General features: G+C 38.6%; 1 long non-coding RNA gene across 2 annotated transcripts; it reads left to right on the forward strand.

Moving 5' to 3' along the window:
- Positions 1-9,933: 9,933 nt before the first annotated feature.
- LOC130081142 (uncharacterized) lies at positions 9,934-11,102 on the forward strand. 2 transcript variants are annotated; one of them, XR_008806692.1, is made up of 3 exons: positions 9,934-10,300; positions 10,713-10,781; positions 11,044-11,102. It is a non-coding gene; the product is annotated as an uncharacterized LOC130081142 (long non-coding RNA). The 2 variants fall into 2 exon arrangements; XR_008806691.1 differs by having other exon boundaries at positions 9,942-10,139.
- Positions 11,103-26,506: the final 15,404 nt, after the last annotated feature.

The raw sequence follows: 26,506 nt of genomic DNA on the forward strand, positions 1-26,506 counted from the left end.
TCTAGCCAGAGCATTTGAAACATCAGAAAGGCAAGCAACTGGCATCGTCAGTGACATCGAACGTGTTGCAGCGATACCACAGACAAACTTCTTTAAAAAGACGACATGTGAAAGCCAACAACAGAAAACAGTACAAAGAAAACAAGTCAACAGCTAGAGGTTTGTCATGCAAATTCTGGGGCAAACCGAATCCTTTTTGCACGTTAACTGACCTATAAAGCCCTAAATGGTTTAGCTCCTGTGTATTTAATGGACCTTCTATCGCCCTACAATCCATCACGTTCTTTAAGATCACTAAATTCGAGGCTTCTGGTCATTCCTATATCTAAGTCCACTAAAGGAGGGAGGGCGTTCTCACATTTAGCTCCAAGACTCTGGAATAGCCTTCCTGATATTGTTCGAGGCTCTGACTCGCTGTCCCAGTTTAAAACTAGATTAAAGACGCATCTCTTTAGCCAAGCATTTACTTTTACTGCTTACCTTTTATACCACTGCTGAATCAGATCAAATGCATTTAATACTATAAAACTTGAAGAGACTGTAGGTTATTTGTATAGGTTGCATAGTATTTACAGTCATTACGTTCCTGTGTATATTGCGTGAATGACGGGTGGTTGGGCAGATATTGTGTTTTGCGGTAGGTGGTATGCCATACGGAACCGTTGTCCACTGAACCGCATATTAACGCACCAGTGGGGCTCGACAGCCTTAGTCAACGGGTTGGCGCGTATGGTTGGGTTGCGGAGAGATTGTGAGATTGTGGTTAGGTCTCAGCAGCAGGAGGGACGTAGAGGTCAGTAAGCAAGGCTGAGTTGAGTGGGGGACGGAGGGGGGTGATTTTGGGACGCAAGAGTCACTGTCTTCATGTTTTATCATTTACGCCTGTGTTATGGAAATCATCATTATGAACAGCAGCTACGCTAATTATTTTCCCTTTTTGCTTTTCTGCTGTTATCTCGGGACGCGAGTCCCAAGAAAATGGCGTTCGTCAGCTCCAGTTTGTATCCAGCCTCTCACGGAGACTTCAGATGCTCCAATCACAAAGCCTGTGAATTGACGACTCAACACGGGCGATATGGACTCTCTATGGTGGACGGCACTGATCCTCAACAACTCGTCTTAATACCGGCGTGATTACTTGGACTTCCAAAAGATGGAAATGGATAAATACTCTCAATGTTCCGATCCAATCTGACTTGTAATGCTGCCCGAATCATGCACTGTTCCTTCGTTGGCCAGAGGAGAACTGGCCCCCCGACTGAGTCTGGTTTCTCCAAAGGTTTTTTTCTCCATTCTGTCACCTGATGGAGTTTTGGTTCCTTGCCACTGTTGCCTTGGCTTTTGGCTTGCTTAGTTGGGGACATTTAATATTCAATAATATTATTGATCTGCCTTACTTAAGGTGGACGTTGACGCAATTTTCTTTTAGAAACAAACTTTGTTATATTGTTTTCATGTTATCACTGTGAAGCGCTTTGATACAATCTGTATTGTAAAAAGCGCTATATAAAAAAGGTAACTTGACTTGACGTTGTTGTTTCAACAAACTACGCATAGAACATGACCACATAATATAACACAAAAGATGAGAGCAATTCAGATAAATGACAAAAGCCCGAATTGCTCTCACCTTTTGTGTTATATTATGTGGTCATGTTCTATGCGTAGTTTGTTGAAACATCAGAAGTGCTGGTTTAAATTCATTTCGAGGAGCGACGGATCAAGCTGATGTAGTAAGTTTTTTATTATTAAGTGATTTGTTGTAATCGCGATATGGAATAGCCTATGTAAACCGCAAAAAGACTGTTTAAATATGAATCGCTTTCTGTGTGTGAATGAATGAACAGCTTTTACCAAACTATATTGCTATACTAAGAAGAGTAAAAATCGACTGAAATATGTTGAAAGAAAATGTCTTTGTATAAGCAACTTAAACTGCAATTTAACATTTATATGCCCTAATTTATCATAAATACAACACGATCTCATGAAAGTGCGTATCTATAGCACGAATTTAATTTCTCGTACCATCCTACGCCAAAAAATAGTTTTAATATTAACGGCGTTAACGCAAACCCATTTTAACGGCGTCAATTTTTTTATCGCGCGATTAACGGTCTTTTTGGCCTAGCAAACTTTGTAGTTTTTTTCACATGCTTTTGCAACAGGACGCGGCATGCGCGGCACTGCGCTATGAAACCCATTCATTTCAATGGCTTGCGCCACGCGAGGACGTTTTGTTGCTTCGTCGACCAAAGCGCAAGCGGATCTAGCTAGACCGGAAACAAAACAACAGGCACGCCACACACACTTGTTTGGGCTTGCGAGCCGGCCAAATAGTTGGTTAACGTTACGTTTTGAGTGGATGACGAGCGCGAGACGCCGAAATGGATGCCAATAAGATTCTGAATGGAAAGTTTACTTTTAAAAAGTTGCCAAATGGTTCCATTGACAAGACCAAAGTGATCTGTGTGTTTTGTCGTTGTGAACTGAGCTATCATCATCGCAGCACGTCCAGTCTGAAATACCGCTTGATGATGGCCAAGCACACACACAGTTGATGCGAATTCTCCGCCCCCTCGTCAATATCAGGACCTCGTCAGTATTTATTTTATTTTCTCACCCTTTTATTGATGGACAGATTTACATTGTGTGAGAGATTATTTGCTCCAAGTGAGAATGTTTGTGTGAAATTGAACACAGTATATGCCAATGTTGTTTTCAATAAAAAACAATTGCACAAAGCAAGCCGATCCACTTTTCCATGTTGATAAGAGCATTAAAATGAGAAAAAATAATGGGACAAAAAGAAATCAAGAGACATTTAGAATAGATAAAAATGTGCGATTAATTGCAATTAATCGCGAGTTAACTATGACATTAATGTGATTAATCGCGAGTAAATATTTTAATCGTTTGACAGCACTAATATATACACTCACCTAAAGGATTATTAGGAACACCTGTTAAATTTCTCATTAATGCAATTATCTAATCAACCAATCACATGGCAGTTGCTTCAATGCATTTAGGGGTGTGGTCCTGGTCAAGACAATCTCCTGAACTCCAAACTGAATGTCAGAATGGGAAAGAAAGGTGATTTAAGCAATTTTGAACGTGGCATGGTTGTTGGTGCCAGACGGGCCGGTCTGAGTATTTCACAATCTGCTCAGTTACTGGGATTTTCATGCACAACCATTTCTAGGGTTTACAAAGAATGGTGTGAAAAGGGAAAAACATCCAGTATGCGGCAGTCCTGTGGGCGAAAATGCCTTGTTGATGCTAGAGGTCAGAGGAGAATGGGCCGACTGATTCAAGCTGATAGAAGAGCAACTTTGACTGAAATAACCACTCGTTACAACCGAGGTATGCAGCAAAGCATTTGTGAAGCCACAACATGCACAACCTTGAGGCGGATGGGTTACAACAGCAGAAGACCCCACCGGGTACCACTCATCTCCACTACAAATTTGAAAAAGAGGCTACAATTTGCAAGAGCTCACCAAAATTGGACAGTTGAAGACTGGAAAAATGTTGCCTGGTCTGATGAGCCTCGATTTCTGTTGAAACATTCAGATGGTAGAGTCAGAATTTGGCGTAAACAGAATGAGAACATGGATCCATCGTGCCTTGTTACCACTGTGCAGGCTGGTGGTGGTGGTGTAATGGTGTGGGGGATGTTTTCTTGGCACACTTTAGGCCCCTTAGTGCCGATTGGGCATCGTTTAAATGCCACGGCCTACCTGAGCATTGTTTCTGACCATGTCCATCCCTTTATGGCCACCATGTACCCATCCTCTGATGGCTCCTTCCAGCAGGATAATGCACCATGTCACAAAGCTCGAATCATTTCAAAATTGGTTTGTTGAACATGACAATGAGTTCACTGTACTAAAATGGCCCCCACAGTCACCAGATCTCAACCCAATACAGCACCTTTGGGATGTGGTGGAACGGGAGCTTCGTGCCCTGGATGTGCATCCCACAAATCTCCATCAACTTCAAGAGCCTATCCTATCAATGTGGGCCAACATTTCTAAAGAATGCTTTCAGCACCTTGTTGAATCAATGCTACGTAGAATTAAGGCAGTTCTGAAGGCGAAAGGGGGTCAAACACAGTATTAGTATGGTGTTCCTAATAATCCTTTATGTGAGTGTGTATATATATATATATATATATTAGGGCTGTCAAACGATTAATCGCGATTAATTGCATCCAAAATAAATGTTTGTGTTTACATAATATATGTGTGTGTAGTGTGTATAATTATTTTGTATATATAAATACACACACATGCATGTATATATTTAAGAAAAATGTGTTATTAATATATAAAATATGTATATTTATATATAATATTAATTATGTAGAAATATATATAAAATATATACATGCAAATATTTCTTAAATATATACATGCATGTGTGTGTATTTATATATACAAAATTATTATACACACTACACACACATATATTATGTAAACACAAACTTTTATTTTGGATGCGATTAATCGCGATTAATCATTTGACAGCCCTAATATATATATATATACATTAGGGGTGTAACGGTACATGTATTCGTATTGAACCGTTTCGGTTCGAGGCTTCCGGTTCGGTACGCATTCAAACCGAACGATTCCTAGGACCATTTTTCCTGCCGACAAAATTCGCGCTGGCGCGATCACCACAACGTTGCGCAACATCAAATGGCAAGCGTAATGAAAGCGGACCGAAACTGCGCTACTCATTATATTGTGCTTCACGGACCGTTAGTTAGGACCAGCAACATCTGTGCAGCGTGCCCCGATCTCGATCAAGCGACACTGTTACTACACAGCGCTAAGAGATCCATTGAAGAAAACATTTGAATTCGCCACTGAAATAATAACATCGCAGCGAGATCTAGTGAGAAGCATTCACATTTCTCCGTTATTAACCGTAGATCTCTATTAGATCAAACAGCGCTGACGTGGAAACCAGGAGAAACATTGTGCCGTGAATGAACTAGTAATGCTTTACGTCCACAGACCAGCAACATTCACCATGGATTTAATACAGTAACACTAACTGTAACCAGTTTGGCTGGAATAGTGAAATGCTTTCAAGTAATTCACACATCTTTTTCCAGCACTTCAAAACTAAAATATTATATAATAAATATATGAAGAGTTCAGATGCAAAAGCCTCTAAGTGCCATTTGAAATTTTCATCTAGAATGATAATTTTTATGAAGCTTGTATATTTAAGTTCAGTAATTTCACTCAAATGACAATTAATAGGTAATCTTCATTGCCATTTAAGTGAAATTACTGAACTTAAATATACAAGCTTGATAAAAATTATCATTCTAGAAGAAAATTTCAAATGGCTTTTGCATCTGAACTCTTCATATATTTAAATGTTATTTTTAATGTGATGACCAAAACATTATTTGTTCATCCTTCAAAGATGACACCCATTTATAAACCTGAAAGTTTCAAGATGTAGGAAAACTCACACTTATTTAAAAAAATATTTTTTCTTTTAACAAATAGGAAATTTCTCTGGCATTTCTTACTTTTTGCTGTATCGAAAACGTACCGAACCGTGACTTTAAAACCGAGGTACGTACCGAACCGTGATTTTTGTGTACCGTTACACCCCTAATATACATACATACACAAATATATATATATATATATATATATATATATATATATATTTATATATATTGTCCTTGCAATCTTTCTTGTGTGACACCTGAATGAAAGGCTCATTATGCGGGTCTTTGTCTTCTCAGGTGAGAACCACCTAATTATACATGAGGGGGTTGGGCCGTTCACGCCCATCCGCATATTGCCTTTCCAAAAAAAAAAAAAAAGTTTTTTCACAATTTAAAACAATCTATTGTTTTATGTGAATGATTAGGCAGGATGATTTTCAGATCATTTTGAAGCAAAAACTCTAGGCGACAACATTCATTGGTCAAAAGTCTTGTGGACACATATTTAGTATGTGTTTTGTGGCCTTATTTCGGAAACTTTAATTTTGAGTTTTTTCAATAACCATGCATAAACAATATTCTCTCCAAAATACAAACATGTACATACATGTTGCTCACATATTATGGTAGCCCTGTTTGTGCTAAATAGAGTGTAATTTCACCTGTGCCATTAATATGTTTATAAGCAACTGAAAAAACCACAAATGTCAGGGCATGTCAAAACATCTCAAGGACCCCAAAAACACCTTAGACCCCAGAGGGATAAACCGCTCAGTGCAGTTTACCCCAGCCATAAATATGTGTTTGTTGGAGGAGTATAACAGTTAGAAGGACATTTTACTTGGGAAATGCGTTAAACTTGAGCGGAGCGTTAAAGACATACAGAAAAGATACAAAAACATAGTACACGATGCCAAAAAATAAATATTTAAAAGGAAATATCCAAATAAGGGGGAGGACCCCAAGAGAAACTTAAAGACACCACTGAAATGGTGATGAATATATATGGTAAGGGCCATTTTCCCTTTTCTTTTGGCTGTTTGTAATGTAACTGATTGTTACTGCTGGTTGCCAAGGTAACATAGAGTCTTAGACCTAAGTTAGCCTGGGGGTAAGGTGTCTATTTTTTTTGGTCTAAATTAAGTCAGTCTTTATTTTTGTGAAACCGTCTAACTTGCATTAGACTAGTCTATGAGCAAATTTTAGACTTGTCTAACACTATAGACCGGTTTAAAAAGCTTTGTGAAACCGGCCCCAGAACTTGGACTCATTCACAGTGTCTACTCTGCATACATAGTTCAGCCTGCCCTCTCTGTCGCTGATCAGCTCATGCTAAAATACCCAAACATTATAAAGGGCATTGGAAAGTTGAACAACATTCAAGTTAAGCTACACATCGATGACACTGTCAAACCTGTCGTCCAGCCACATCGTCGTATCCCTTTCCACATCCGTAAAAAAGTGGAAAAGGAACTGCAGCTCCTTGAAGATCAAGGCATCATAGAAAAAGTGGAAGGTCCAACACCATGGGTCTCACCCATCGTAGCCATGCTCAAGCCCAAAAACCCAGAGAAGATACGCATTTGTGATGACATGCGGTTGCCAAACCAAGCTGTACTCAGAGAGAGACACATTTTACCAACGGTAGATGACATCATCCACTATCTCAATGGAGCAGTGATGTTCTCTAAACTGGACCTCAACTCAGGTTATCACCAGCTTGAACTAGCACCTGAGTCCAGATACATCACAACATTTTCAACCCATGTTGGACTGAGAAGATATTCAAGGCTCATATTCTGTATATCATCGGCAGCTGAAGTCTTTCAAAATACCAACCAACAGGTCCTGCAGGGAATCCCTGGAGTCAGAAATTTCAGTGATGATATTCTGGTGTATGGCACCACAGCAGATGCCCAAAACAGATCGCTTGAAGCAGTGTTTCAACGATTGCATGAAAACAACTTAACTATCAACAATGAAAAATGTGAATTTCACAAAACATCCCTGGAGTTTTTTGGATATGTATTTTCCAATCATGGCATCGCACCTGACCCTTGAGTATGACTGGAAGAACAACTAATATTATACCAGGTGAGACTGTTAATTGTTACCTTGAATACTTGAATACCCTGGGTTATTGTCGTTCTAAACCCCACTTTTAACCCCAGGTAAAGGAATATTTTAAAAATTAAAATTTAGAAGTGGGGTTATCAGCGCTTTTTACCAGGGGCTGTTCAGAACTGTTCAGAAATACACAAGTAATCGTATTATTTGTACATATATGAACTATGCTTACCTGTAAATATCCAACCCGATCATCAATGCATCTAAATGCGTCTCTATAGCACGCAGTGTGTTTATCGTGCAATTTATACGTGAAAATGAGTTTTTCCGTGCATAGGATACGCATGGGTTGGTTAGGGTAGGTTTAGTAGTGGTGTGGGGTGCGTGTGTATTATACATTTGGGTAGAATTAGTGGAGTGGGGTGCGTGTGTATTACACGCAAATGAACTGCGTATCAAATGCACGCGTAAACTGCGTATCATATGCACGTAAAAACTCATTTCCGCGTATAAATTGCACGATAAAACACAATGCGTGCTATAGAGACGCATTTACGTGAGAACAGGCTGAAATATCGTATGGTCCAGGGCCTCTATTCTTAACCATAGGGCCACCTGGAGGGCTGCAAAAAACTTTACGTTTTTCACCTATGGGCCGCGAGCAGCCGCGGGACCAAACAAGTTATCAATTGAAGACACCAGAATGACCACTGTTATCCACGAGACAGTTACAATACACCACCCCACCACTAGTAGCAGTAATGCCTCAGTTAGTTGTTTAACAAACGCCATTAAGCAGAAGACACTCAGTCATTTGTCTCAAATCGTCGGTAATATACATACTGACTTCACCCTGTGCTGCCTGCAATATACATTTAGTTTTACATTCATTTACAGAAATCAGCTGGTTGAATGAAAATTGCTGATGTTATCGGATTTTCAGGTGATATTCTCAATTCATCCAGTTAACAGACGCCCTGAGGTAAAGTGAACTCAGCCTGCAGACTAAGCAACGATTGTATTTAATTGTACAGTACAATCATAACATAGTACAGACATGATCTTAATTCCATAATGTCCTTAAACATAACAATATTGCAGGCCATAAAGTGATAAAGTGCGCGTCCGGTGTACGATACCTCGAGTTGTCATAGACGCGACGCAGCGCGGCGCTTCTCGTCCGATGTGCGACCCCCTTAAAGGGTCATGAAACCCCCCTCTATCAGCTCAAGTCTAGCTCATAATCTTTTTGAAAAATGCAACTTAAATGGGCGTGGATGGCTGTGAGAAGAAGGGAGGGAGTGGGTGTGGCACGGCAGGGGAGAGGGGGAACTGTCATCAGCCAGCAGTGTTGCCAGATGTACGATAATTATCGTATTTGTACAATAATTTTGACCTCTGTACAATGTACGATCAATAATGAACAATAATCTCAGAGTTTTCAGTCGTTCGTCCAAACACACATCCTACCGCTTCTCTCTCTGACCCCGAATCATTTCGCAGGCTCGCCTGCCTGCACGTACACACACACACAACACGGTGTCGCCCGGCCCGTACGTCAACACTACACATTCACAAGTCTCCCGCATTAAGCATACAATTGATATATTATCGAAATATCTAAAATGTTCATAACGACCGCTTATTTAACAAAAGGCAAGTAAAATGACCAGGGTTACATTTTAGACACACACTCTGAAGGGATAGAAAAGTCCTCAGGACTTGGTACCCCAGCTAACACACGACGTAACAGTTACGTAATTTATTCGTACTTTTTGGTCACGTCATGACTTTACTAACTGACAACGTAACTACAACGTCGCATGCTCGTAATTTCATTACCATCATATGACCAACCCACAACGTCGTCAGTACGTCCTCCTAAGGTTATAAGATAACCAACAACGTCGCAGATACGTACTCTAATCGTAATTACTTGGTAATTTTATGACATACTGGCAACGTAACTACAACGTCGCATGCCCGTATTTTCATTACCATCATATGACCAAACCACAACGTCGTCAGTACGTCCTCCTAAGGTTATAAAATAACCAACAACGTCGCAGATACGTACTCTAATCGTAATAACTCGGTAATTTTATGACTTACTGGCAACGAAACTGCAACGTCACGGGCCCGTAATTTCATTACCATCTTTAATTTATATAAAGAGTGCTTAATTCATATTCTCTTTTAATGTAATATATATATATATATATATATATATATAATACAGATGTCTTGAAATTGCTTTACAATAAAAATAAAACCAAAATGGTATAAAAAAATAATTAAAGCATAATTGTCAAGTGAATGGGTCATAGAACTACACAATGAGTTAATGATATTTTAAATTGTTAAATGTTATAATTCTAGATGTTTATTTAAATGCTGCGTGCCTTTTGACGTGTTCTATGGTTTGGTTTCAATGGGCGTACGTGCGCGTAAACATTGAGTAGCATTCAAAGCTATCTGATTCAAAGACAGGAGCGCGCGCGAGCAGATGGAAACCATGGAAACGAGGAAACCTCATCAACTGACAAACAGCAAAACTAGCGTCTCTCACTGTTGTTTTCACTGCTTTCAGGTAAGTTTAGTTACCAAAATCACACAAATAATACATACAAACGTTCCTGACATCTTTCTTACGTGTAATTGATACACTTCTGTTGAATATTTACTTTATAGAAATGGTTTGTGTCTTCGAAAAAGTCCGTTAGCATCTCAACCGTTTTCAGAAGAGCTAACGTTAGCTGCTAAGTTAAGTTTACGTTACAATTGAGCTCTTGTTTTACATAAGTTTGGGGTTTTAACCACATTTTTGTGTTGATTGGAAGTAAGCTAATTTATTTAATCTGAAATAACGTTAATTCACTGTAACGTACTGTTAATGACGTCACTTGCAAAGATAATAAGTGATTTCAGGAGGGACAGGAAAAAACCTCCACAACAAAGGGGGAATTATAGTTTAATCATGATTATAATTTCATATACATTTATTGCACAATATATTACCTTAAGATTTTTTTATATATATTCTTTATCTTTTCTGCATTTCATCTCTGCTCTAGCTTGCTTCCTTGTAATAAACCCTTTGTGTTCTATTGTAAATTCTATGTAACATTGTTGGCTCTGTGACACATTGCATGTTATTTTCTAGAAGATCATCATGCTGATGGCCTGCTGCACCCCCTGTCCAAGACAATCTCCACGGCTATGAACTCGACTAGTAACTGTTAAGCAAAACCTCAAAAATACTGTTCAATAGTTGTGGGTCTGTAGGATTTATGCTTTTGAATGAAGTCTCACACTTTAAATTCATTAACCCCAGTTTTTTTCACTGACATTGTCCTTGAGAAGCCTGTAGGCTAAATAATAGGCGGCAAATATAATGTTATAATGGTCATAGTTATAATAATTCATTTAACTATTATGATAACAGGATATCATGGTCATTGGTATATATATATATATATTTTTTTTTTCTCTAGGTGTGTTTTTAATTATGTTGGCCAATGAGGCAGACACCATACTGTCCAACTCAAAGGTATTTTTTACTGATAAATACTGAAATTCTTTTTACTTTCAAATGCTGAATTCAGGGGGTCGACAACTTTAGGACATTGTCTTGCAAATTCTGTGAGGATTAGGAGGGGTGTCATGCGTTTTTCAGCCTGGTTGTTTTTAATTTTTGTAAAAGTAGGGAGAGGCTGTACCTCAGACTAAGACTTATTTTACATTTGATAATTCAATATCCGTACCTGATAAGTTAGATTTTCCTAAAAAACAAAATGCACTCCTTCAATTGTATTTTTCTTCTATTGAATTTATCCATGCTTGTGATTTGTTTATAATTTTCAATGCAGATTTACTCCTCTAAATAAATAATCTCTTGAAATTTGTTTTTATATCACAATATATATAGCAGCAGATAAACAAAATATTTTTTTAAGGTTTTCAATATTGTGCAGCCCTAATATTGAGCATTTAACCTAACCCTAATTTTTAATTGAACCTGGAATGATAATTTGTGATACCAGATGAGATGTATGTATGATAGATTTTGAACTGTACTATGTTTGTATTGCAGGTTTTCTGGGATCCGCAGCGGAAGACATCAAGGCGTGAGATGTTGGCCTGGACTGATGTACCTGAACACCACACCGACCTCTGCTTTTGCATGGATGGCTGATTACTACCATGTTCTGTATAGGTTTTATTATAGCAAAACTGAGCACCTGTGACTGTGGAATCTGAAGGTGTAAAGTAGTCAGACATCAGTACATTTAAAGTCACAGAGAGAAAGTTTTTACTGCAGTTGCTGCTTTTCAAATTCTTCATTGGAGGTGCACAAATACTTTTTTTTTGTTTTACAAATCACAAAGTAAGAAATGTATGCTCACATTTAAGGCGTGGCCACACGGGGTTTGAGCATATGTGACTGTGAATGAAAAGTGAAGTGTGACCACATGAGAATAGCCAAACAGTATAGATGATTCACAAAATTATACACCAAGAAATATGCATAATTGGCCAAAATGTTACTGTTTATCAACAAAAATATGACCCTATGAGTTTGGTAATTTGTAGAATAGGATTTGTGCACCTGCAATGAAGAAAAAGGTGTAACTGATGTGTTGTGTTTGTGAGAGAGAAAGGAAAGAAAAGAGGTTTGCAATTTTCTCGAAGACTAAAAATCTACAAAATGCACTGTTATAGGAACTCTGTTTTGCTTCAATAATACTAAATATAATACAGTGTCAATCTTATTAACTACTATTTATTTTGTATAAAATCATATACAGTACCGGTCAAAAGTTTGGAAACGTTACTATTTTTAATATTTTTTGGAAGAAGTCTATTCTGCTTATCAAGCTTGCATTTATTTGACAAAAAAAAAAAAAAAAAACCAGTAATATTGTGAAATATTATCATAATGTAAAACATGTGAATATATAGTAGTGTAATTTATTCCTGTGTATAATATTATATCATGTAACACTGAAGACTGGATTAATGATTATGAAAATTCAGCTTTGCATCACAGGATTAAATTATATTTTAAAGTATATTAAAATAGAAAACCATTATTTATTTATTTTTACATTACATTTCTTACGTTATTTTATTTATATTCATATAAAACCTTCTTCTTTAAATGTTTATAAACCTGTTTGCACACTGTTTTTGCTGTTGTTTGTGCTTGGTTCTATAGTCAATGAACTGAATTAACCAAATACTGAGTCTGTATCTTTCGTATGTCGTTGAAAAGTCTCCAAAATAGTTTTGGGCAAATGAGGACAAGTTAAATTAGACCACTGCTTGTCCGCCCATATTAATTAAAACTAAAATGACCAACTGGTTACCAACACACGACTGTTGATCCACGACGTTGCCACATCGTCGCAGTTACAAAGTTACGTCGTGACAACGAATCTGGGAATTTCACTTTTCCGGTTGCCACGGCGTAACTGGTTACGTTGTCACGACGAAAGTTTGGTCACCAGATTACGTTGCAGTTACGTAACAGTCACGTATTTGTGTTAGCTGGGACCGCATTACTCGCAAGACGTAACTTGCATTGGTCATCGACAAGGCCGAAGTCCACCATTCTCCAATTCTCGAAGCTCTCTCGGGTAAAATGTTTGCGGCACTTGCGTCCCATGATGGTCTCTCTCCTTTACTACGCGATATCACAGTTTGACATGTCTGTGGAAAGATCCACGTGGTGTCATGAATAATTAAGAGACCGTGTCTTCTCATAGGATATAAAAACTCAGTCAATAATTATGAGAGACCGATGAGTCATCAACGCACTACACTGTGCACTGCCACGTCACAGCCTGCGATGAAGATTTTAAACCCGGAAGACGAAAATAGCTGGAAAAAACTCAAATTTAACCATTTTCGCCCTACTATTAAATCTAACAGATGCTAACATTGTCTTCAATGTTGTTCAACACACATACCTCTGTTAAAATCTCAGAAAATTTGGTTTAGGGTTTCATGACCCTTTAAGAAAACATTCACAATAGCAGAGGAGTTGGTTTTACCTGCCTCTGTGGATATGTGCCGTGAGATGATAGGAGAGGCTGCTGCGTCTCATTAAGAGGGGAACATAAATAGGGAGTTGTAGCTTGTTCAAATTGGACTGTTTTGACTGTTATTGTTCATTTATAACAATTCAAGTTCTGCCATGCAAAAATGTAGACTGCTGAAACAATTATCAAATTATTTTGCAGATTATAAAGCTACATTTTTTCATTTTCACTTTATTTCAATTTTCATTTACAACTTATTTATTTAATTTGAAAAATATTTATATATATTATATATTTTTTTAATTTATTTATTTTAGCAACACATTTTATTGTTTTTATTTTATTTATATACATTTTCTATTTTTTTGTAAGTAAAATGTGTCAAATCTAACTGATTTTTGTGTTAATATGCCTGACTTGAGCCTTTAAATTTGTTCTTGATGCAGATTGATTTGCTCCATGAATTGTTGTGTGTTTGGCATCTTGTTGTATGTGCAGGTTTACATACACATGAATAATAAACTGTTAAACTGCAAGTGGATTTCATTTAGTTATTGAAAACAAATCAAACCAAGGGTGAGATCAATAAACCAATACAGTGCTAATATTTGAATGGGCCCTGGGCCACTTTGTACTGTAAAATTTGGGCCCCGACATCAAAAAGGTTAAGAACCCCTGGGCAAATGGAAGCCAGTTTGGCTGTTGTAAGTCAGGGGTGGCCCGCAGCTTGTCTATTAAAATACATATGTGGCCCGCCAAGCATAATAAGGTGACAGCACTAGATTTTAGATCACGTATTGCAGTAAACCGTGAGTGAAACCAAATTTGATTACTGAAAAGTGCTGGCATTTCTGTTTACATTAAAAGCGTCAAAAGTGGAACGAAACAGCGTTTCTTGAGTTGTTTGCATAGCTGCCAACTCTCACGCATTGGCCGTGAGACACCCGCATTTGATTGGTTTCACACGCTCACACGCCACACTCCCGAATTCTCACGCTGAAGTGTCAACCCGGGCGGTCAAATGCCTGGAAGATGAGTTTATCTATATATCTACCTGTTGAGCCACTCGTGATCGACTAGTTATACCGCAAATTCGTTAAAAATCTCCCGTTATCTAGAGCGAGCGTGCATGCGAGACAGAGATTGTGCTCCAAACCGCGTAGAGCGAGCGAGAGACCTTGCGCGAGCGAGACCCCCCCCTCACTCGTCTCTACCACCCCCCCCCCCCCCCCCGTCAACAAATCTCACTCGTCTCTACCCCCAGCTTTACAGAAAATGCATGTCTAAAATACAATTTAGAGTGATCTGTTATCAGAGGTGACAGTGTAATGCATTTCAATTAATTTTCATTCAGTTTCATCGTTAATTTATGCATTAAATTAAAGCAGAAACAATGAGCTCATTGAAGTAAAGAATACATGTTGTTAAATGATTAGGAAACATAGAAAACTTTAGCATTGGTGCTTTTTTACATACTCAAAATATGTGTAAAAAAGTCAACAAACTGAAAAAAAAAATTAGGTAATGTTATATTGTTAAACCTGGTTACATAAAATTGGTATCGAAAAAAGTATCGTTCAGGAACCGGTATCGAAGTCAAGGTATCGGTACCGAACATTTTGTTACGATACCCAGCCCTAGTAACGATACACAAACCTGACGGTTCGGTTCGTCCCACGGTTTTGAGGTCTCGGTTCGGTTCGGTTCATTTCGGTGGGGTGGGGGGGGTTTAGAAAGCTAAAATTGCTTTTATTTTTTATTAAACAGTGCTTTAATGAACAAATTGTGTCCTTGTCTTTAAATTAATTCAATTACAAGTAAACGTTTCTCAAGGATAACAAAATTATCTGCTAATGCTGTAAACTACAGCCCTTACTTGCACATTACTATAACATTAAAGCTTAACAACAGAGCCTAGACTTTTAGCCTAAATGATATAATAATAATCAACACTCAAACAACAAATTGTATGAAAACATGTAAACTGCACATAAGGCAATTTTTGCATTAACATGTTTTTACTCTAATTTGTTATTGTCATATAATAATTTACACAGTTGCTGTTATTTTCATGACAACTATTTTAAACATACATTAAATAATCAAGATATCATAAACAGGTTAAGTAAAATATAATATATAGGCTAATATATAGCATTTATTTAGTGAAAGAGTTAGCAAACCAGCAAGCTGTTGACACTGAATGACTTGCCTGAGGTAAATATAAAGCTATGTGAAAAACTAAGCGTTTTATTGACGTATTTCCGCTGTTGAAACACTGATTGAGTGTTTACACGAGTTATGATGCCTTTCAGTAAGTATACTGTATCTTTCAACATATCTTCGGGTGTCCATTCATGTTTATTCTGTAACTGAGGAAGAGATGATCGCGCTCCGCGCTGCCGCATGCATACAGTGATATCTGTCACGCCACATCTAAGGGCGCCAAAACGGCATTTATTGTTTGCATTTCGTGATCAAATAGACATAATTTGAAAGATTACACCTTGCTTATTATCAAAAGTAACAAAACACTGAGCTTATTGCGATTATATGTGGTTAATGGTGGTTAGGCAACAGCCCTGTATTCGTTGTGTACACATAACACATGAGGTGCATTGAGCCGGGGCTGGGCGGGGCAGCAGGGGGCGGGGCGTGTTCGGTTCGCCATGAGAGTATCGCGATACGTATCGTGGGTGGTGTATCGCGGTTTTTCGGTTCGGTTCAAATATCGTTACACCCCTACTAAACAGTGCTGTGAGATCCAGTGAGAAGCATTCAAGTTTGCAATAGAGGTCTCCAATACAAACACAAATGTCTTGGTGATTTAAACAAGTTAAAAGCCTGATAAAACTAGCACTGACATTCTCAACAACACTGACACGGAAAACAGGAAGAACATTGTGTGTGACAACATCCAGTTAGAATACTTTTCCATCCACAAATCACAAACATTTATCACAGATTTGACTGTTTCTAAACATGGTATTGTGGCAGAAATGTGGGGTATTCATATATAATATTATTAATATAGACATTTATTAAATATTAAAGTAATGAAATTTAGGGCAAATTACAGAAACCAATACTGTCAAATAAGAGTAGAGTTGCAACTAGGGCTGTGCACGAATATTAGAATTTTCGATCTGTAATTATTATTCGAAAAATTAAAATACTATTCGAATTTTACTAAGTTGCTTTGCTGGCCGTAAATGCAGTGAATCCATGATAAATCCCAAGCAATAACTCGCAATTATAATTAAATGCACTGGGTGGCACTGTGGTCACCTGATTTTCCCGTAGCGTAAGCTAGCGTAAGCTAGCTCACGAGAGTAAGAGAACCAAATTCTAGTTTGAAATCCTGCTGTTTTTAAATCATTTAATTTATCTTTTATACATTTCTAATTTTAACCGAACATTTTAATAAAGCTTGAACAGGATTGATTTGTATGTTCAGAAAAGTTCAAAATGTTCACAGAAAAATATTTACCTATTGAAAAAATATATGCTATGCTTTTTTTATTCAATGCATTTTGAAAATTCATTTTGAAATTTAAAGTGTGAAAAGTTGTCAATAAATTGTATTTTTGTGACAAAAACAGTATCTTCATTTTACAGTACACAACATTAATGCAGTAATCCCTATTACAGTAGTATAATATTTGTGGTGATGAAACAGTACTGTGATTATTACTGTAAAAAAGTTTACAGTATTTTTAAAGTCACTTATTATTTATAATAAGCATACTGTAAAAATTAACTACAGCAACTTATTAGCTAATTTCTGCCAGCAAGTTACTGTCAATTTCACAGTATTCTTTTTATAGTGTACATTCAGACTGCATTCATACTACACACATGCTTCTTGATAATATTCATACTATACATGCATACTTTTGTAACAGGGTGAAGTTCTTCATCAAATGTACCTACTCGCACCAACAAACCTACTCCAGGTCTCCAGACTAACTTTTCCACTGGTTCCACTGGTGCTACCAACTTTCTCAGTTAGTCGCACCAGCATATGATTTGGTCGCACCTTTTTTTTTTTTGCTACATGCCATGGGATTAATCAATGCATGCTGATGAATAGTGGTCTTAATCTGCATACCATAGTTTTGTACTGATGTAAAAAGACTGACAATGACACAATACCTCATGTTAGCAAAATATTTTAATCTTTTAACTATCAAATCAAAGTATTCTCAAAAAAAATATTAAAAAGATGACTGTGAAAAATAGTAGTATTTAATTAAATCCATTTATGGTGAAATTACTACATTTTATTTAATTAAATGCATTTATGATGAAATTCATTGTCATGTCAAATTGTGCTCATTTTGATCACGAACTATGCGCTGACACTTTAATTCAGCGCGTGCAGCACAGCAAAAATAGACTCGATGTGTAAACGATCTCTGCACTGCTACGCACCGCTCCTGGAACGGATGCAGTGTGAAAATACCGTGTCAGGCTACACAAATATTGATCTTGACATTGTTAGCCTCTTGTCTTTTTAAGTAGGATCAGTTACTATATCAACATATGTTCTCCCATCACCGCAGAACCAGGATCCCTCTTGTCCTTTGTGTTCATCACCTGCCACATTAAGGCACATTTTGACAGGATGTAAGGTGGCTCTTAGCCAAGGTCGGTTTACTTGGCACCATGACCAAGTATTGCGATGTTTGGCTTTAGCATTGGAAGGCAAGCGTAGTATGACCAATAAGTTGCCGCCTGTTCTAGCAAAACATTACACGCAGAAGACAATATTCCTCCGCCCAGGCGAGCAACCACCAAGAAAAGGTGTTAACACCAATTCTCGCCTAAGACAACTGGAAGCTGCTGGGGACTGGAAGATGCTGGCTGATCTTGATCAACGGCTTATTTTTCCACCTGAGATTGCCACCACTAACCTACGACCAGATATTGTTTTGTGGTCTGGATCAGCACGCATTGTTCAACTGATAGAGTTAACAGTGCCATGGGAGGATGCGGTAGATGAGGCATATGAGAGGAAGAAACTGCGGTATGCTCATCTGGCCACTGAAGCAGAACAGCGAGGATGGAGAGTCCAGGTTTATCCAGTGGAAGTGGGTTGTCGAGGTTTTGTGGCACACTCTACAACCCGGTTCCTCAGAGACGTCGGATTCAGTGGCCAAGAGTTGCGTCGCACAGTAAAGAACTTATCTGAAGCAGCAGAAAGGAGCAGCAACTGGCTGTGGTTGAGACGGAAAGATTCTAGCTGGCTGTGTACAGGCCGCCACGCTACGGGTTCGTAGAATTCTTGAAAACTTGAAGAGTCTGTTGGTTTATTTGTATAGGTTGTATAGTATTTACAGTCATTACGTTCCTGTGTATATTGCGTGAATGACGGGTGGTTGGGCAGATATTGTGTTTTGCGGTAGGTGGTATGCCATACGGAACCGTTGCCACTGAAACTGCATTAACGCACCAGTGGGGCTCGACAGACTTAGTCAAACGGGTTGGCGCGTATGGTTGGGTTGCGGAAAGATTGTGGTTAGGTCTCAGCAGCAGGAGGGATGTAGAGGTCAGTAAGCTGGGCTGAGTTGAGTGGGGGACGGAGGGGGGTGACTCTGGGACGCCAAAGTCACTGTCGAGCCCTCTTGAGGTGTCGTGGGCTAGTCGACGAAACACTGAGGACGGAAGGTGCCCACTTGAAGACCCTAGAGATGTCCCCTACTCGGCTAAATCCAGACGGTTGTCGTGCTGGTCCACTAGGGAGACCACACTGTAGTTGCAGCCGTTGTGTGTGCTGACGCGCCAAGTACACTGCAGCCGTTAACGCCGGACAGAAGGGGAGTCACACCACCATATGGAAAGAAGCGTAAATGGATGAAGCATAGTTTACTGTAAAGCTACGTCTTAGTGTTGCTTATCTTGGCGAAAGCCGAGTACAAATCAGCATGAAGTTTTAACATCTACTCTCGTGTAATGGAAATCATTTAACATGTCGTACACTGTACATTTAACTTACACTTATTATGACTTAATTCCTAATTGGCGCATTTCACCATCAGTGTGCAATGAGCGTGACGTGTACGTTCGTTAATAAATAAACTTCAAGTGTCTTGCGGAAGAACATTAGCCTGGTAATACCAAACTCTGCTACTTCGCTTTGCTTCGTAGACAGAGTCTGGAATGGCATAATTGAAAAGTGTTTTCTTTCTCGCGGGGGGGCGCTTGTCTGAAGTATAAAATCATTGGTTACCCGTAAGCCAATCACATAACGCAATCACCTCTCTCTCCAACTTAAACATCACCTCCATTCAAAATGTTTAACAAACACTCTTCTTGTTCAGGCTTCAGTTTGCAAATGCCGGGAATATTCTCCACAACAGAGCGAATTTCATCCCGTATCTCCATATCCGCGGTCATTTTCGATTTCCCTAACCTAACATACAATCATACTCAGCGCTTAGCGTCTACGTCACGGCTCTCAGCCCGCCCTCTGTTCGTTGATTGGCCGGCTGTTTTCAGGCCAGAGGAAAACTGAGAGATAGGTCGCTATCTCAGACTGAGTATAGAAGCGAACTGAAATTGAGCAGAAGTACGAAGTCTGACATAGTCAGGCTAGAAGAACATTGTAGCCGGAGCTACTTCTCTCTGTTAATGTCTATGGCGAGTCACGCAGGCACTGGGCAACTCCGCAGCCGAGCCAACCCCGGGATAAAATAATCAGAATATAAACACTTATTATAGGCGTAGCGTAGTGATTCAGGATAAGTCAAAAACACGGTTTGGATAATGGATTCATGATGTACTCGTTCATTTTGAACATACAGAGCAGCTGCTGATACAACGGCGTTCTGTTGCGCATGCGTGAATTTAACGGAGTACATGACCATGCACTCGGACATTCTCAAAAAATGGTCGCAATCTGGAACCCTGTACTCAGACAATATGCGATTTCAGATAAAGTAGATGAGGGGGAAAGGCTTCAGGAAAGACAGCTTGGGCCCAAACAAAGGAAGAGATGCCAACTCTTCTCAAATTTATGCTTAAAAAGGTGCTAATCTCATGTGAAATGGTAGGTTAGGATCTACTCGTCTGATGCAAAAAGGATGTCCTTATTAAATTGATACTCTGATGAACTCAGGGGTTTCCACCACGAGCAATGTCCCCAAGCAGTTCAGGGGCATAACGGAGCCATTTTGCAGTAACAGCAAAAATAAAATTTGAGGCCTCCTTTTCTCAGCCATCACTTGTTGTAAGGCATCTAAAGAATACACAAACAAACAGAAAGTTAGAACTGCACAATGTTCTAAAACCATTGATTGGTAGTAGTGTATGACTGGCAGAAGGTGGGTCATAAATATTCAGAATTGTGACTGCTGCAAATGTACAACAAATTTAAGCGCTTGATTAATTCAATTAAAGGGTTAGTTCACCCAAAAATGATGTCATTAATGACTCACCCTCATGTCGTCCCAAGCCCGTAAGACCTCCGTTCATCTTCGGAACACAGTTTAAGATATTTTAGATTTAGTCCGAGAGCTTTCTGTCCCTCCATTGAAAATGTATGTACGGTATACTGTCCTTGTCCAGAAAGAAAATAAAGACATCAAAGTAGTCCATGTGACATCAGTGGGTTAGTTAGAATGTTTTGAAGCATCGAAAATACATTTTGGACCAAAAATGACAAAAACTACGACTTTATTCAGCATTGTATTGTCTTCCGGTTCTGTTGTTAATCCGCGTTCACGAGCAGTGTTGGGAGTAACGGCGTTTAAGTATAACGGCGTTACTAACGGCGTTATTTTTTCAGTAACGGGGTAATCTAATTAATTATTTTTCCCATTTTTGCAACGCCGTTATCGTTACAGAGAATGTAAAGTGGCGCGTTACTACAATTTGGTTGAATGAAGCGCATCAGTGTGTGATGCACATCAGCTGCCTGGAGAGAGCAGGGGTGGGGGGATGATGACACTGTTGCAAATGCGATGATGATTGGCTGGGTGGGCGGATGCGCTACTCACGCGCTGTCTCACTGCACGCTCTGACTACCACTAAACACAATGGCGATGATGAGCCACGGAAATTCAAAGGTAGCTTTCTCGAACTGGAAGTACCGGCACTACTTCACGCTCATTGAAATTAAACGCAAGAATGTTTATGTAACATGCACGCTATGCCCAGGAAAAAAGACTTTATCCACGTCTGCCTCAAGCAACTCGAATCTTATGAAGCACCTCACATCAACACATGCTAACACGACACTTGTTGCTGCTGCCAACCCAAGCCCAAATGAGCTCCAGCAGCGAAGGAGACGGAGCCACTCTGTTAAAACAAGCAACACTCGATTTTTCAGGTCAGCAACAGGAACACATTGATTGCAAGGTATGTTGTTGAAAACATGCTACCCCTGTCCACTGTGGAGTCTGAGTCATTCAGAGCTATCCTTGTAAAAATACCAATACAAGGAGGAGGAAGGGGGGTTGCCCCATGCCGAAACACTTTTGCTAAATTCATAGACAGTGAATAGGCAGACGTTTTAAGGGGCATCATACTCATGACGCTATTGCAGTTGAGCTTGACAATATACACTCAACATATGGGATAACACACAAAATCACAGCAACAGTGACTGATAATGGCTCTAATTTTGTTAAAGCATTTAAGAGGTACCAGCCACTTGAGGAGAGTGATTCTGAAGATGAGGTGACATTTACAGACATTAATGATGCTCTACATGCAACTGATGATAATGATGGTGATGTTGTGATCACTTTGCCCCCTCACAAGAGATGTGCATCACACACACTTAACCTGATTTCATGCACAGATGTTGACAAGTGTCTGCTGTCAAAACCTGCAACAAAGGCGGTTTACAGAAGTGCTACTGCCAAATGTTCTGCCCTATGGAACAAGACTAGTCGATCAACTTTGGCTACTGAAACAGTTGATGACGTGGTGTCAAAAAACCTGCTTGTACCTCGTACAACACGATGGAATTCCTTCTATGATGCCCTGGCTCGAATATGTGAAATATCCATGGTAGACCTTAACACCATCTCCTCCAAATTAGGACTGACAGCGATAACAGAAAGGGAACACCAGTTTTAAAGGAGTACTGTACTGCGATGAAGCCCCTTACAGTTGCCTTAGATATACTTCAGGGAGAAGACAACTGTTTTTATGGTACACTCCTACCAACGATGGAGACATTAATGCCGAAGACAGAAGCCCTTAAAAGTGGCCTGCAAATACTGAGGGGCCTTACTGACGCCATAGTCACAGTAAGAACTTGAATTGAATATTTTATTTTTTATTAAGTGACATTGTATAATACATACTACTACTTAGAGCTGTCACGATAACTACTTTTTGTTGTGCGATATATTGCACCAAAATTAATTGCGATAAACGATATTATTGTAATTTTCAGACCATTTTATGCCACTGATTACATAATGACAATATAATAGCATTATAATGCAAGTACACTGTTACAAAGAACATTTTATTCTTATTCTATTCAATATTTAGACATTGTGAAATTTGAAAAAATATATCCCAAATAAATAAAACAAGTAAATAAATACACTTTCGTTAACAAAAAAGTGCAAGGTATCAAGAACTAGATCAAAACAAAGTAATATGTCAATTTAAACTTTTAAAATGTCTCACACAAATGCTGGTTTTTCGACTGTGTATAATGGCTGCATTTCTTTGGCTATATAGTGAGTTGCGCTATCCGTGTGCGCCATTTCACGCTGTCACGTTTATATTTGCACTGTCGGGAAAAGGCATTCTGCAACAGATAACTGTCTGAAAGAAGGCCCCCCTCCAACTCCAGCTGCAGTTGTTGTTCCCAGGTTGAAAAACTGGGTGGGATGGTTATGTTTTAGATGCGATTTTAACTTTGTTGTGTTGCCTCTTTTCGTTGCTACTGTTTTAAAACACAGTCGACATACCGGCTCGTTCACGTTAATTAGCTCTCCTCTCTCGTTCGGCTTAAAGCCAAAATGTTCCCACACCGGAGCTGAAGATTGCGGCTTTGAAATAAATTCCATGTTGGACTCGTTCTTCCTAACTGGCTCGCTGTAGATGTCACGAAACAGAACACTTTAAAATGCAGTTGGGTCACGCCTTCTCTTCACCTGACGGTGTCCGCGCTCTCTCTCTCTGTGTGTGTGTGTGTGTGGACGCTGCCTGAGCCCCGCCTCCGAGGCTCCGACACAGAGGCCAGACAAGATGACAGAGGCGCGCGCGATCAACTAAAATGTTGGTGTCTTGGTGACATTCATTTTAATGTAAAAATGAATCTAATTATTATTTTTAATAATAAAACAAATTTTCAGTTGCAATATATCGCGGCACCAAAAATGATCGCGCTCATTTCCATATATCCTGCGATAAGTCGATATATCGACTATCGCGACAGCTCTACTACTACTACTAATTATAATAATAATAACACTGATTTGTGTGGATACATTTAATGTGATTATTCTTATAATTTCAGGCTATCAAAACCAGATTTGCTGATGTCCTGGGAAATGAAGAGGCTACACTTGCTGCCGTAACACTTCCAAAATTCAAACTTCGCTGGCTGCGGTCACAGGAGTTAAAGGATAAGGCTAAGGCATGTTTGCTGACAAAGTGCCGTAAGATTGTCCTCGAAGATCTACAGCCAGGTACAAGCACATCTTCACATCACACAGATTCAGCCAAAGAGAATGATTTCTTTTCCTTTGAGGAGGACAACTCCTCTTCAGCAGAAAACCAGGTGGCAGACTATATTAGATCTTCAGCACAAAACTTCAACTCTCTGTGTGGATTTTCTCTCATCAAGAAAATTTCACTACGTTACAATGCTGCTACTCCATCTAGTGCACCTGTTGAGAGACTGTTCAGCCTGGGCAAGCTTGCCTTCTCTCCAAAGAGGAACAGACTGTCAGACAAAAGATTTGAAAAGCTTCATCCTACGTTACAACCACTGGTTTAGTCGTTAGATGAGAGGAGTATTTTAGTATAGATTAATATATTGTTAATTTTCACTGAGAATGAACAGCATGTTAATCTCCTTAGAGAGTTGGATAGTGCTCTGTTTATTGTGCAATAATATACAGGTACAGAGATTTGCACTACTTAAAGGAGAACTCCGGCGCAAAATGAACCTTTGGTCTAATTACACATTGTTACCTAGTCAACCGTTATCTGAGATTTGTTTTCATGATTATCGAATGTAAATAGTTTTATCTCTAAAAACAGTTTAGCCCATAAAGCTAGTATAACGCTAGTATATTGGGCATAGTGTAATGACAAATAAAAATCGCTTGTTAATACCACTAACAAGGCTGAAAATAGACCCACACTAACACGGTAGCATAATGAGGGTCCCTACCTTCAAACCGAAGCATTGAGAACTTTGTAAGTGTACAGACAGTTTAATAAGAAGATATTTTAAACATACAGTCAACTTCGCGTATACAGGCAGAAGCCATCTTTGAAATACAGCCTTTACCAGTCGATCTACGAACGCCGATCCAAGTGCGCTGGTGAGAATGTGAACGAGCTATAAGTTGTGATAAGGTGAGCGCGAACAGCAGGCTTGGATCGGCGTTCGTAGATCGACTGGTAAAGGCTGTATTTCAAAGATGGCTCCTGTCTGTATACGCGAAGTTGACTGTATGTTTAAAATATCTTCTTATTAAACTGTCTGTACACTTTCAAAGTTCTCAATGCTTCGGTTTGAAGGTAGGGACCCTCATTATGCTACCGTGTTAGTGTGGGTCTATTTTCAGCCTTGTTAGTGGTATTAACAAGCGATTTTTATTTGTCATTACACTATGCCCAATATACTAGCGTTATACTAGCTTTATAGGCTAAACTATTTTTAGAGATAAAACTATTTACATTCGATAATCATGAAAACAAATCTCAGATAACGGTTGACTAGGTAACAATGTGTAATTAGACCAAAGGTTCATTTTGCGCCGGAGTTCTCCTTTAATGGCCAGGGGCCGTATTCACAAAGAATTTTATCTTACCATTAGGAGTACTCCTAAATCACACTAAAATATTTTAGCCAGGAGTTTTCTCTTAAAAGTTATTCACAACGCCTTTCAGACCTACACTGTAAAAAATGTCCGTAAAATTAACTTTGAAATGCTGTAAAATAGCTACATGGAAATACCGTAAATGAGAATACAATTGAACATTGTTAACTTAACAATAATATGTTGTAAATTAAATGAAACATTGTTAACTTAACAGTAATATTTTGTAAACAAGTAAATTAAATATATATGTTAATTTTACAGTAAAACTATGATTATAAAAACATATATTTTTGTAGAAATGATCTATTTCTGTAAATTGTACAGACTAAAATTGTATATTCAATTACAGCACAGTAGCCTAGAGTTTAAAAGACAGAATTGTTCTGGCAACTACATTTTTGGAGTGGAATCTACATGATGTTGTTCACTTTGTTTAAACCATTCATTTTGATTTAACACCATTGTATCAGGTTTAATGTTCAAACACTATTGCATCATGTTAAACTGACTTGAAACGGTTACTCTTTGACTTAACTTGATGTTTTCATTTTAATAGAACAAGTTCCAATCAAGTAACTCAGCAATTAATTTAATCTGATATCTTACGTCTATGCCTGACCACAAAATATCTATAAAAAAATGTCTTAACTTACTCCATGATTTCTAATTTCTTTTATATAATTTTCTCTGAGAAATTACGTTTGTAGGCTATAGCATAAGGGCTCATTTTATTATGCCGTTTTCTTTTATAACTAAAAGCTAATCAAATAAAAACATAAACAATAGTAAATACATAAATCTATTTCATATTAAGCATTCATTAAGCCTTAACTACTTTTACTAATGGCAAAATATTATCCAGGACTCAGGAGTGTTTCACAAGA

Source organism: Rhinichthys klamathensis, unplaced genomic scaffold, assembly GCF_029890125.1.
Source record: "Rhinichthys klamathensis goyatoka isolate OS25496 unplaced genomic scaffold, OSU_Roscu_1.1 h1tg000036l_1, whole genome shotgun sequence".
NCBI lineage: Eukaryota > Metazoa > Chordata > Actinopteri > Cypriniformes > Leuciscidae > Rhinichthys > Rhinichthys klamathensis.